Source organism: Ovis canadensis, chromosome 15 (assembly GCF_042477335.2).
Source record: "Ovis canadensis isolate MfBH-ARS-UI-01 breed Bighorn chromosome 15, ARS-UI_OviCan_v2, whole genome shotgun sequence".
NCBI classification, from domain to species: Eukaryota; Metazoa; Chordata; class Mammalia; order Artiodactyla; family Bovidae; genus Ovis; species Ovis canadensis.
The window spans coordinates 56203533-56215561 of record NC_091259.1 but is presented as its reverse complement, the minus strand read 5'-3'; the positions used below and the strand labels follow the sequence as shown (position 1 = coordinate 56215561).

Sequence of the window (12029 nt, the reverse complement as noted above, 5' to 3'; positions counted from 1 at the left end):
ATGAGCGCTGAGTTTTTCGAGAAGATTAAGTTTAGAGAGAAGCAAGATACCATTTCTCCTGATCGCATGGACATGCAGAGAGGTTCACATCATGGCAATAAAGAGATAGAGAGGAGGGCAGATTGCATGAGGAAACTCTATGGGCATCTTTACTTCACTCTGAAAACTTAGAGATCATTTCTTCCATAGGTAAAGCTTGAAGTGGTAAAGTCAAACGAAGGCAATTTGGGACTAATGATATTTCTGAGAAACTGAGCATTCTGTTAAGGTTGAGCCATGTAGAATTTTGTAAGGGAGGTTAAAAAAATAAACTGGCTTTCACTAGCTGGTTTAGAATAAGAATACAGAAAACCCTTGCTGAGACTTGATGTCATCAAAGTAAAAGATTACATGGGAATAAGAGAAAGATGGAAAAAAACAGGAAAAGGACAGGCTGTCTGTGAGGGCAGGGGTTTACTGCAAGGTCATTGAATTCCAGGGAGAGCAGAGGCCAGACCAGGCAACAGGGCATTATTCTCCTGTGACAGCATAACAGCTCATGCTTCCTGGCCTAGTAAACTTGAACCCATGGCCACCTTTCACAGAACAAAGAGGACTCTTGAGAATGATGATGTGCCCACCTTGCCAAGCTCCAATCTGAGTTTCTACGTTCCTGTTGACGGGCTTCCCAGGCCTGGAGTGGGCTCACCCCTGGAACTCCCTGCCCATTTGTGTGCGTTACCTTGTGGCCCTCCTGGGCAATGCCACCATCTTGCATCGGGTATGACCCTTGCCTCCACCAGCCCGTGTACTACTTCCCGGCCATCCTGGCTGTGACAGATTTGGGCCTGTGCTCGTCCTCAGTGCTGGGTGCGCTGTGGTTAGGGACGCGGATGGTGGGCCTGGTTCCGTGTGTTGTGCAGCAGTGCTTCCTACACTCCCCCTTCATGGAATCTGCCGTGCTCTTCTCTATGGTTCTGGACAGCCTGGTGGCCATCCGTTTCTCACTGCGCTACACATCTGTGCTCACGGGGCTTCGTGTGGCATTGGTCGGGGTCCTGCTGGGCCTGCGGAGCCCTGCCATCACAACCGCACCTTCATTGTATCTCTTGAAATTTGACTACTGTCACCATGGGGCACTGTCCCATTCTTACTGCATTCAGCAGGACGTGATCCACCTGACCTGCTCAGATACACATTTCAACAGACTCTATGGACTGTGCATCATCATGCTGGCCATGGGCTCTGATGTTCTTTTCATTCTGCTCTCCTATACAATCATTCTCTGTACTGTGCTGGCCATGGCCTCTGCTGGGGAGAGGCTCAAGGCCTTCAATGCTTGTGTCTCCCACCTCCTGCTCTGCTTCTATGTGCCTATGCTAGGTCTGTCCATTGTACACAGGTTTGGGAGCCACACTTCACCCCTGGTGCACATCGTTATGGGCAGTGTCTCTGTGTTCTTCCCACCCTTGATGAACCCTGTTATTTACAGCATCAAGACCCAGCAGATCCGCAGAGCCATCCTCAAGGTGCTCTACCTAGGGAAGATACAGTGAGACAGTAGAAATGGACCAGGGCAATTTAAAATGAGATATGCAGTAAAGCTTCTTTCTAGAATCTTCCTATCACAAAACAATTTCTGTTCATTTAGTTTGATCTGTTGACTGTACATCATTAATTTACTCTAATGTTAAGATTACATATATCTTTATTGCTACTTGTATATACTTATATTGCTACTTGTATATATAGTTACAAATATAGAGTAAAACATTTTCTTACATAAAAATGATTGCCTTTTACATAAATGTCTGCAAGTTTAAAGTGACTTCTTTTTCTCCTTTTTTATAAACTGCATGAGATATTAACACTTTATTTTTTATAATTTTATTTTTGGCTGTGCTGGGTCTTCACTGCTGTTCAGGCTTTTCTCTAGTTGCAGTGAGCAGGGGCTACTCTCTAGTTGTGGAGCACAGATTTCTCATTGTGGTGACTTTTCTTGTTGTGGAGCATGGGCTCTAATAGTTGCAGCTCCTGAGTTCTAGAGTACAAGCTCTGTAGTTGTGGTTCACCAGCTTAATAGCTCCATGGCACATGTGATCTTCCCTGATTAGGGAGTGAACCTGTGTCTCTTGCATTGGCAGGTAGATTCTCTACCACTGAGCCACCAGAGAAGCCCTTAAAGTGATTTTTTGTTATCTTCTACTGATTTATTAGAATATTAATTCTATAATAATGGCATTAATGATAAATTACTCTGATGATGTGGAAAGTTGAATCATCATTTCACATTCCTTGGATTAACTAATGGATATACCACAATTCCTCATAATTTAATAGTTCTATTATATTCTTTCATCAAAGTAACCTTGTTGTAGATTTAAATGAAACACCGAAATCAGACTGATTATATTCTCTGCAGCAAAAGATGGAGAAGCTCTATACAGTCAACAAAAACAAGACCAGGAGCTGACTGTGGCTCAGATCATGAACTCCTTATTACCAAATTCAGACGCAAATTGAAGAAAGTACGGAAAACCGCTAGACCATTCAGGTATGACCTCAATCAAATCCCTTATGATCATACAGTGGAAGTGAGAAATAGATTTAAGGGCCTAGATCTGATAGATAGAGTGCCTGATGAACTATGGAATGAGGTTCGTGACATTGTACAGGAGACAGGGATCAAGACCATTCCCATGGAAAAGAAATGCAAAAAAGCAAAATGGCTGTCTGGGGAGGCCTTACAAATAGCTGTGAAAAGAAGAGAGGCAAAAAGCAAAGGAGAAAAGGAAAGATATAAGCATCTGAATGCAGAGTTCCAAAGAATAGCAAGAAGAGATAAGAAAGCCTTCCTCAGTGATCAATGCAAAGAAATAGAGGAAAACAACAGAATGGGAAAGACTAGAGATCTCTTCAAGAAAATTAGAGATACCAAGGGAACATTTCATGCAAAGATGGGCTCAGTAAAGGACAGAAATGGTCTGGACCTAACAGAAGCAGAAGATATTAAGAAGAGATGGCAAGAATACACAGGAAAAACTGTACAAAAAGGATCTTCATGACCCGGCTAATCACGATGGTGTGATCACTCATCACACCAGACATCTTGGAATGTGAAGTCAAGTGGGCCTTAGAAAGCATCACTACAAACAAAGCTAGTGGAGGTGATGGAATTCCAGTAGAGCTATTTCAAATCCTGAAAGATGATGCTGTGAAAGTGCTGCTCTCAATATGCCAGTAAATTTGGAAAACACAGCAGTGGCCACAGGACTGGAAAAAGTCAGTTTTCATTCCAATCCCAAAGAAAGGCAATGCCAAAGAATGCTCAAACTACTGCACAATTGCTTTCATCTCACACGCTAGTAAAGTAATGTTCAAAATTCTCCAAGCTAGGCTTTAGCAATACGTGAACCGTGAACTCCCTGATGTTCAAGCTGTTTTCAGAAAAGGCAGAGGAACCAGAGATCAAATTGCCAGCATCTGCTGGATGATGGGAAAAGCAAGAAAGTTCCAGAAAAACATGTATTTCTGCTTTATTGACTATGCCAAAGCCTTTGACAGTGTGTATCACAATAAACTGTGGAAAATTCTGAGAGAGATGGGAATATCAGACCACCTGACCTGTCTCCTGAGAAATCTGTATGCAGGTCAGGAAGCAACAGTTATAACTGGACATGGAACAACAGACTGATTCCAAATAGGAAAAGGAGTACGTCAAGGCTGTATATTGTCACCCTGCTTATTTAACTTATATGCAGAGTACATCATGAGAAACGCTGGACTGGAAGAAACACAAGCTGGAATCAAGATTGCCAGGAGAAATATCAATAACCTCAGATATGCAGATGACACCACCTTTATGGCAGAAAGTGAAGAGGAACTAAAAAGCCTCTTGATGAAAGTAAAAGAGGAGAGTGAAAAAGTTGGCTTAAAGCTCAACATTCAGAAAATGAAGATCATGGAATCCGGTCCCATCACTCCATGGGAAATAGATGGAGAAACAGTGGAGACAGTGTCAGACTTTATTTTTGGGGGCTCCAAAATCACTGCAGATGGTGACTGCAGCCATGAAATTAACAGATGCTTTCCCCTTTGGAAGAAAAGTTATGACCAGCCTAGATAGCATATTCAAAAGCAGAGACATTACTTTGCCAACTAAGGTCCGTCTAGTCAAAGCTATGGTTTTCCCAGTAGTCATATATGGATGTGAGAGTTGGACTGTGAAGAAGGCTGAGCGCCAAAGAATTGATGCTTTTGAACTGTGGTGTTGGAGAAGACTCTTGAGAGTCCTACAGGGAGATCCAACCAGTCCATTCTGAAGGAGATCAACCCTGGGATTTCTTTGGAAGGAATGATGCTAAAGCTGAAACTCCAGTACTTTGGCCACGTCATGCTAAGTGTTGACTCATTGGAAAAGACTCTGATGCTGGGAGGGATTGGGGGCAGGAGGAGAAGGGCACGACCCAGGATGAGATGGCTGGATGGCATCACTGACTTGATGAACATGAGTCTGAGTGAACTCCGAGATTTGGTGATGGACAAGGAGGCCTGGTGTGCTGCGATTCATGGGGTCGCAAAGAGTTGGACACGACTGAGCGACTGAACTGAACTGAACTGAACTTCCAATACTGCTTTTTTATCCTCATTGTTCATATTTGAATGATTCATATTTGGACAGTTGAGTTTCAAGCTTGGAATTATAACTTTATGAGTCATCAGCATATAGCTGGTATTGAAATTCATAAAAGTGGAAATGACCTTTAGGGAAAGTAAGTATAGGCAGCTGCAACAGTTTTCAACAGAATACTAATAGAACATAATATTTATTATGTTATTTAATAGAACCATAATATTTATGGTTTTGTTAGAATACAATCAAGCAAAGGAGACCAGAGGGAAGATTAATGAGACAAGAGGAACAATATAATATGGGGTCACAAAATTCATAAGAGGAAAGTATTTTAAAAATGGAGAAAAGGATTATTGTTTTCTGATTCCATATGTAGGGAGCTTGATTGCATCACTCAATCTGAAAAAGTAAGATGCAAAACAGACTGAAAAATATCAATAACTTCTTGGATCCATAAGAGAGGGGAAGACACAGAGTAAAATGCTGTTCCCAAGAATGAAGAGATGGACAGATAAATAAATCATGGCTTACCAGAGCAGAGATCCTCGAGCAGAAGCAAGTGCAGCCACCAGTGTCTGGACAAGAAAAATTGATCTGTAGTTGAATATTGCTGAAGGCTCAGTGGGGACAACAGAATAAAAAAACTCCCAAAGGATTAAGTCTTAGGAGAGATTTGCCCCCACTAGCTCTGTTTGAGTCCACAATAAATATCTGAGAAAAATTATCTCAGGCCTTTTCATCAGAAGAAGAGGAAAAGGAACCATGCTGTGATATGTTAGAACACTATTCATTCTTTAATAAAGCCTGTCCTCAAGAGAAACTAGTTAACCAAACCTGCTAAGGTATATTATCAATGTCTAACTAACTGGGGAAGAGACATAACTAACTTCACAGCTGGCTCAACCCATCCTGTCCCACCTAAGGGGAGAGAAAGGAAAAAAAAAAAAAGAAGCACTTGTGGGGTTCACAGTCCAGAGAGGTACAGACCCACTAAAAGGCTGAGACCTAACCATAATGCTATAGAATGCTTTTCCTACCTTCACACCTCATCACCGCATTACTAGTGGCTCAATTATGACAGTTCCTTTTACCCAGTACATCATGAACAGTTATCAAGAAAAAAGTTCAAGTCATACCAAAAGGCAAAAATCCCACAATTTTAAAAGACAGAACTAGAATCAGAATCAGATTTGACAAGAATGCTGAAAATCTTGAATGGGAAATTTAAATGAGCTATGAATAATATGCCAAGGACTGTAAAGAATAAAGTGGACAGCATGTAAGAATAGGTGAGAAAAGTACAATAAAATTACTGTTTTGAAATGTGTTTGCTCTATCTCTTAGTTTTTCATCTCTAAAGTATTTATCCTTCTTGATTCTCATTTATAAAAGTTATGTTCTAGCTCTTGTTTGGCAGATTGTAATGTTTATGCAGAGTAGGAGGGTGGATGTATGATAGGATTCTAAGCTCTAGCTGGACCATAATAGGTGCTCCACATACATAAGCTGCTATTAAACAGAGACATTTAATCTATTTTATTTTTGGGAAAGAAGAATGGAACTCTCCTTAGGGTGTAAGTTGAGATAGCTATGGAGGAGGCATAGGAAAGCTTACCTCTAAACATTTTTTGGAAAACCTGAATGCTGCACAAGGTTTGGCCAAGACTTCCCCATCCCAACATAGCTGCTTAGTCATTCACTCTATCCCTGGGGAACAAGGGATTATAGATGCCACAAAATATATAAAGGCACACTGAGAAGTACGATGGTTGCAATACCTAAATGAATCAAGGTTAATTATGAAGGGAAATCAAGGGTATATCTCCTTGCAACTATGCTGGGGTGGGAATCCTACCAAAGGAAATCCAAGGATGAGTCTTAGAATACAACACAGCCTAGGACACTGCCATGAGATGAGTGTCTTATAAAACTAGATTTTCTATAATTTGGTGACAATTCAGAACACAGGAGAAAGTGAGCAGCTGAAAATGAGAAAATCATCCCAATAACTCTGGCTATAAATCCTTGCATAATCTGGATATGGGGGATTCTACCTCAGGGGAGGCTAAGTGAGGTTGGTCATCTAAGAAGAATGCCATCAGGATCAGACCTCAGACTAGCAAAGTCAGTGCCTGATCCAAGAAAACAAAATTTCAATTGCAGTCCCTAGGGGCAAAGGTCAGAGAAAAAGGAGAATTAGTGCAAGCCAAGGGTTAATTTTAGAGAGAACTGGGAATGATTTCTTTGGCAATGGGATTCTGCTGGTGATGAAAAAGAACAACCAAATAACATTTTGAGTACCTACTACTTTTAAACATTTGATTGAACTTAATTTTGTTTAATTGTTTTCAAAAACTAAAATACTAATATTTTGTTCTTTGAAACAAGCACAATCATTCACATTATTAAGGGGGAGGAAATAAGTGCACAGACCATTCATACATTCTCAATGAAAAAGTAAAATTTTAAAAAATATTTATTTATTTATTTGGCTGCATAGGGTCTTAGTTGCAACATATGGGATCATTCATTGTGGTATGCCAACTCTTAGTTGCCTCATGTGGGATCTAGTTCCCTGACCAGGAATTGAACCTGGGCCCCCTGCATTGGGGGTGTGAAATCTTAGCCACTGGACCACTAGGGAAGTCCCATGAAAAAGTAACATTAAAGAGAGAAAACAGACAGTGAAATCAGGTGCTTTGACTTCAAGTTCTGTGGTTAATTCAGGAAATGTCAACTCCAGGTGCAAAATAACTTGGGCTCTGAAATAGACATCACAGTGAATGCATTCTCAGAGTCCAAACAACAGGTAAAATTTAGCCAGGAGAAACATAAAAGCCTAGATTATAACCAAAGTGAGAAAAATTGAGATTGAGGGGATCAAAATTACAGATGGTACTATGACAGAGGTATGCCCTGGAGTTGCTAGCCTAAGGAACAAACCTCCAGATTTGAATGAAAGGTACAAATTCAAAGGCCCGTTAGATCAGACTTTGCCAGTGGGATATATCTGATCAATAAGGTTTAGGCCAGGGACAATAATCGTAGTATTTTAGAAGGTTCTTCAAGAAATCATATACTATTACATAAAGACATCTCTAGAGAAATGCAGCACATACATTCTCATCCATAGATGTGAATGTATCACATCTGATGATAAATATCTATGTGGAAAGATATTAGAGCTTATACAGCCATGAAAACTTGCAAATAAAATTCCACACATGATTATGGATATACCTGTATTCTTATGCATGTATAGATATTTGTTCATATGTTCATCTACATAAATTTATATATGTGCCTATGGACATTAAAACATGTTTACACAGACAGGTATATACACATATGCATGCCCCTACATACATCATCTCATTCTATATTTTCTCAGAATTTGACTTTGTTTTTGAATTTGTTCCCTCTGGGCCTACCTCTCTCTTACAGGTCCAGTGAGAGGAAGCATATTTTTCTGAGGCTGGTTTGTCTGAATATCCCAGGGGACAGACTAACAAAAATGGAGGAAGGAGAGGGCTGGTTCTGGAGTCACAGTAAATAAGGCCAGCCTACTCCTGCCTCCAGCTAGCAACCTAGAGACCAGGCCTGAGACCAACCCCATTGAAAGTCTGAGACCAACCCACACTGGGTCTTCATAGATGAGTGAATTGTGCCTGGAAGTCCAGTCAATAGGAGCAAGAGGATGAGAAATTTGTCCAAGTAAGCTCAACCTGGGGCTTTTGTTCTGACATGCAGTTCATTTCTAGTATACATTTTATTTTCTCTTTCCTCATGTCATGAAAGACTCTACCTTGGAGGACATAGACTTTTTGGTGTTTGGGTTTTTGTTTTTAACTTTTTATTTTGTATTGGAGTACAGCTGACAAGCAATGCTGTAATAGTTTGAGGCAAACAGCAAAGGGACTCAGCCATACATATACATGTATCCATTCTCCCCTAAACTCTCCTTTTATTCAGGCTGCCACATAACACTGAGCAGAGTTCCCTGTGCTATATAGTAGGACATTGTTGGTTATCCTTCTTTTTTTTTAAATTTTAAAATCTTTAATTCTTACATGCGTTCCCAAACATGAACCCCCCTCCCACCTCCCTCCCCATAACATCTCTATGGGTCATCCCCATGCACCACCCCCAAGCATGCTGTATCCTGAGTCAGACATAGACTGGCGATTCAATTCTTACATGATAGTATACATGTTAGAATGCCATTCTCCCAAATCATCCCACCCTCTCCCTCTCCCTCTAAGTCCAAAAGTCCGTTATACACATCTGTGTCTTTTTTCCTGTCTTGCATACAGGGTCGTCATTGCCATCTTCCTAAATTCCATATATATGTGTTAGTATACTGTATTGGTGTTTTTCTTTCTGGCTTACTTCACTCTGTATAATCGGCTCCAGTTTCATCCGTCTCATCAGAACTGATTCAAATGAATTCTTTTTAATGGCTGAGTAATACTCCATTGTGTATATGTACCACAGCTTTCTTATCCATTCATCTGCTGATGGACATCTAGGTTGTTTCCATGTCCTGGCTATTATAAACAGTGCTGCGATGAACATTGGGGTGCATGTGTCTCTTTCCATTCTGGTTTCCTTGGTGTGTATGCCCAGCAGTGGGATTGCTGTGTCATAAGGTAGTTCTATTTGCCTTTTTAAATGTAGCAGTGTGTACATGTCCATTTCAAACTGCCTAACTATCCCTGCCCTTCCCCCTCTGATAAACATAAGACACAGACTTTTGTCCAGAAAGTCAGTGTGACTGAGAAACATTTGGAGTCTGTGTTATTTATTTCCTCTCTGTTAATTCAGGAAACCTGGGACAAGGAAGCCTCCATTTTGTCCTCAAATCCATCTCTTTTAAATAGTCATGCAACTCTTTTAAAATCTATCTTCCTTTATTATGCCTGTTTATCCTCCTCTTTTTCACCTTCCACACCCAATAAATAGGCCTTGTCCCCTCTAACCTTGTAGGCAGCTGCATGACCTTTAAGGTATGGTCACTCTTAAACCCAACTCCATGGATGACCAACGCTTCACCAGTTCATTTCTTTCTCTGGCTGACTGGCTTTATCTTCATCCCCTTCTTAGTCATTATCTCTATTTTCCTTGTATGGCTTTTCTTCTGTATTTTTTTTCTTCTTTTTTTTCTCCTCTCCTAACTTTAAGTTTTGCAACAGTGATTTACCAAGTCAATTTAAATACCAATTTCTCACTCTCTCAAGTTGTAAATTGGGTGTGATTTGGTCGTTTTGAGCATTTAGATGATAAAAAAAAAAGATGACATACATGAAGCTAACATACGGCTGCTTCCTTTTACTTGGCAGGTGACACTTAGTACTGATGGTTCTAAGTAATGACTCTTTTTTCATGAAAACATTTTTCTACTTCTTTGTTATTAATGCACAGAGGAGCTATGGGAAGCAGCAGACTTTTTAATATGTGTGAGATGAAGTGTCCCCGATGAATCAGGAAACAGGGTTAAATTATTTCTTAGAGATACTCCAGATACTTGTAATGTATCTTGGGGTAAAGATATAAAGTTGGTGTCATCAACCAGAAAAATTAAAGCAATTAAGAAATGGCTTAATTGCAAAAGAAAAACTGAATATTACTCATAAAAGAAGGAAGATAAAAGCCTACACAAAAACTAATTTTATAAAACTTAAGTCCCTGATTGGTATTGATATTATTATTGTCATTATTATTATTTCACCAACAATAGTAACATTTATTGAAAGTGCATCATACACTAATGATCCACTTACATTGACTTATTTAAGCCCCCAAACAAGCCTATGGAGCTATATATTATAATTATCTCCATTTTACAGCTCAAAGAATAGCCTGCTAAAAACTATTAATAGAAATCAAAGGTTTAAAATCATGTTTGCAGATTCAACTGTAGCTCACCTTTCAATACCTGCAGCTTCTTTATCCCTAGTACATTTTCCCCCGTATCAGGCAGTTTTTTGTTTCCTGTGGGGAATCAGATCTGTTTGCTTGACCTGAGAAGAGAGACATTTTATTCCTCTCATATTTTTTTCTAACACAGAGATTTTGATTGACCTTCTATCCTGAGGCGTTGATGTTTGTTTCCTCATAGATATGTCTCCTTGTTAGGCAGAGGTTGTTTTCCTCTGTCCTGAACAGATATCTTTCTCTTGGATAACTTAAACAGATACAGATAGCCTTCCCAGGAAGGGTTTCAGAAGACAGCACACTATTAAGTTGGGCCATTATGGATAAAAATGTTTGTCATTATTCCTGTTTCAGAAACATGGTGTATTAAAAGACATCTAGCTCTTGTATTTCCAAATAAAAGCAAATATTTTGTCAAAAAAGGAAAAGAAACATGGTATAAAGGGCACATATGTTTGCTGAACTCGTATACACAGCAAACATCGATTAACCATGCGCCAATGTGTAGACTGACAACAGGAGAAGAATTTTCCAATGAATAGAATATTTTCCCCACTAATAAGAATTCTAAGTGGTGAAAACGTCTTTCTATCAACTTTTATAACACTGTCATTTTTCTATACTCTCCCGATGATGTATAAGAAGCAAAGTAATCACAGTAGTTTCCGACCTTTTTGGCACCAGGGACCAGTTTTGTAGAAGACTATTTTTCCACAGACTGGGGTGGGGATGATTTGGGGATGATTCAAGAACATTACCTTTATTGTATACTTTATTTCTATTATTATGACATTAGCTTCACCTCAGATGATTAGACATTAGGTCCTGGAGATTGAGGACCCCTGAGAGCTTGTGAAATGAACATAGAGATTTGAGCCCCTTTCAAGGATGTTGAGTCAGGTAAAGGTAGATAATTCTCCAATGGAGGGCAGTTTCCGATGCTACTCGGAAGGGCAGGCATGGACATTTAGAATCTCTAGTATAGACTCTATATTAATGCTGAAGTAATTTTATTCTTAACTCCTATTCCCATCAGTCACTTAAAATCCAACATACTCTAACCAGGATCTATAGAATATCTGATAGATTACAGCTTTCTTTATGTAAGTTTCTTTCTATTGGTACCTTCTTTAAACTATACAATATCATCTCTTCATAGAGACATGAGAAACATCCAATTCCTACCCAATATTCACAGTGACATCACTAAGGGGTTAATTTTAATTTTGAATTATAAAATATTCTACCGGATTTCCTTATTCTGGAGTTATATCTACTTGCAAAGATGACTCCACATTTTTATTTAGTATGGAAGACCAAATGGAGCTGGTCATGATAGGAGAAGTGGCATAGGTTTGCAGATAGCACTAGGCAGGCAATTCTCCGATCCTTCTCAGCCTTTCATAACCTTTCTGCATCTCACCCCAGGCTGCATCCTTGGCATCTTCCTAGGTCAAGCTCCCCAGACTCCAGACATAGGAAA

At 39.7% G+C, this 12029-nt stretch overlaps 1 pseudogene; it reads left to right on the top strand.

Annotated features, from left to right (window-relative positions):
- LOC138929756 (olfactory receptor 51L1-like) lies at window positions 1-1535 on the top strand (annotated as a pseudogene).
- Window positions 1536-12029: the final 10494 nt, after the last annotated feature.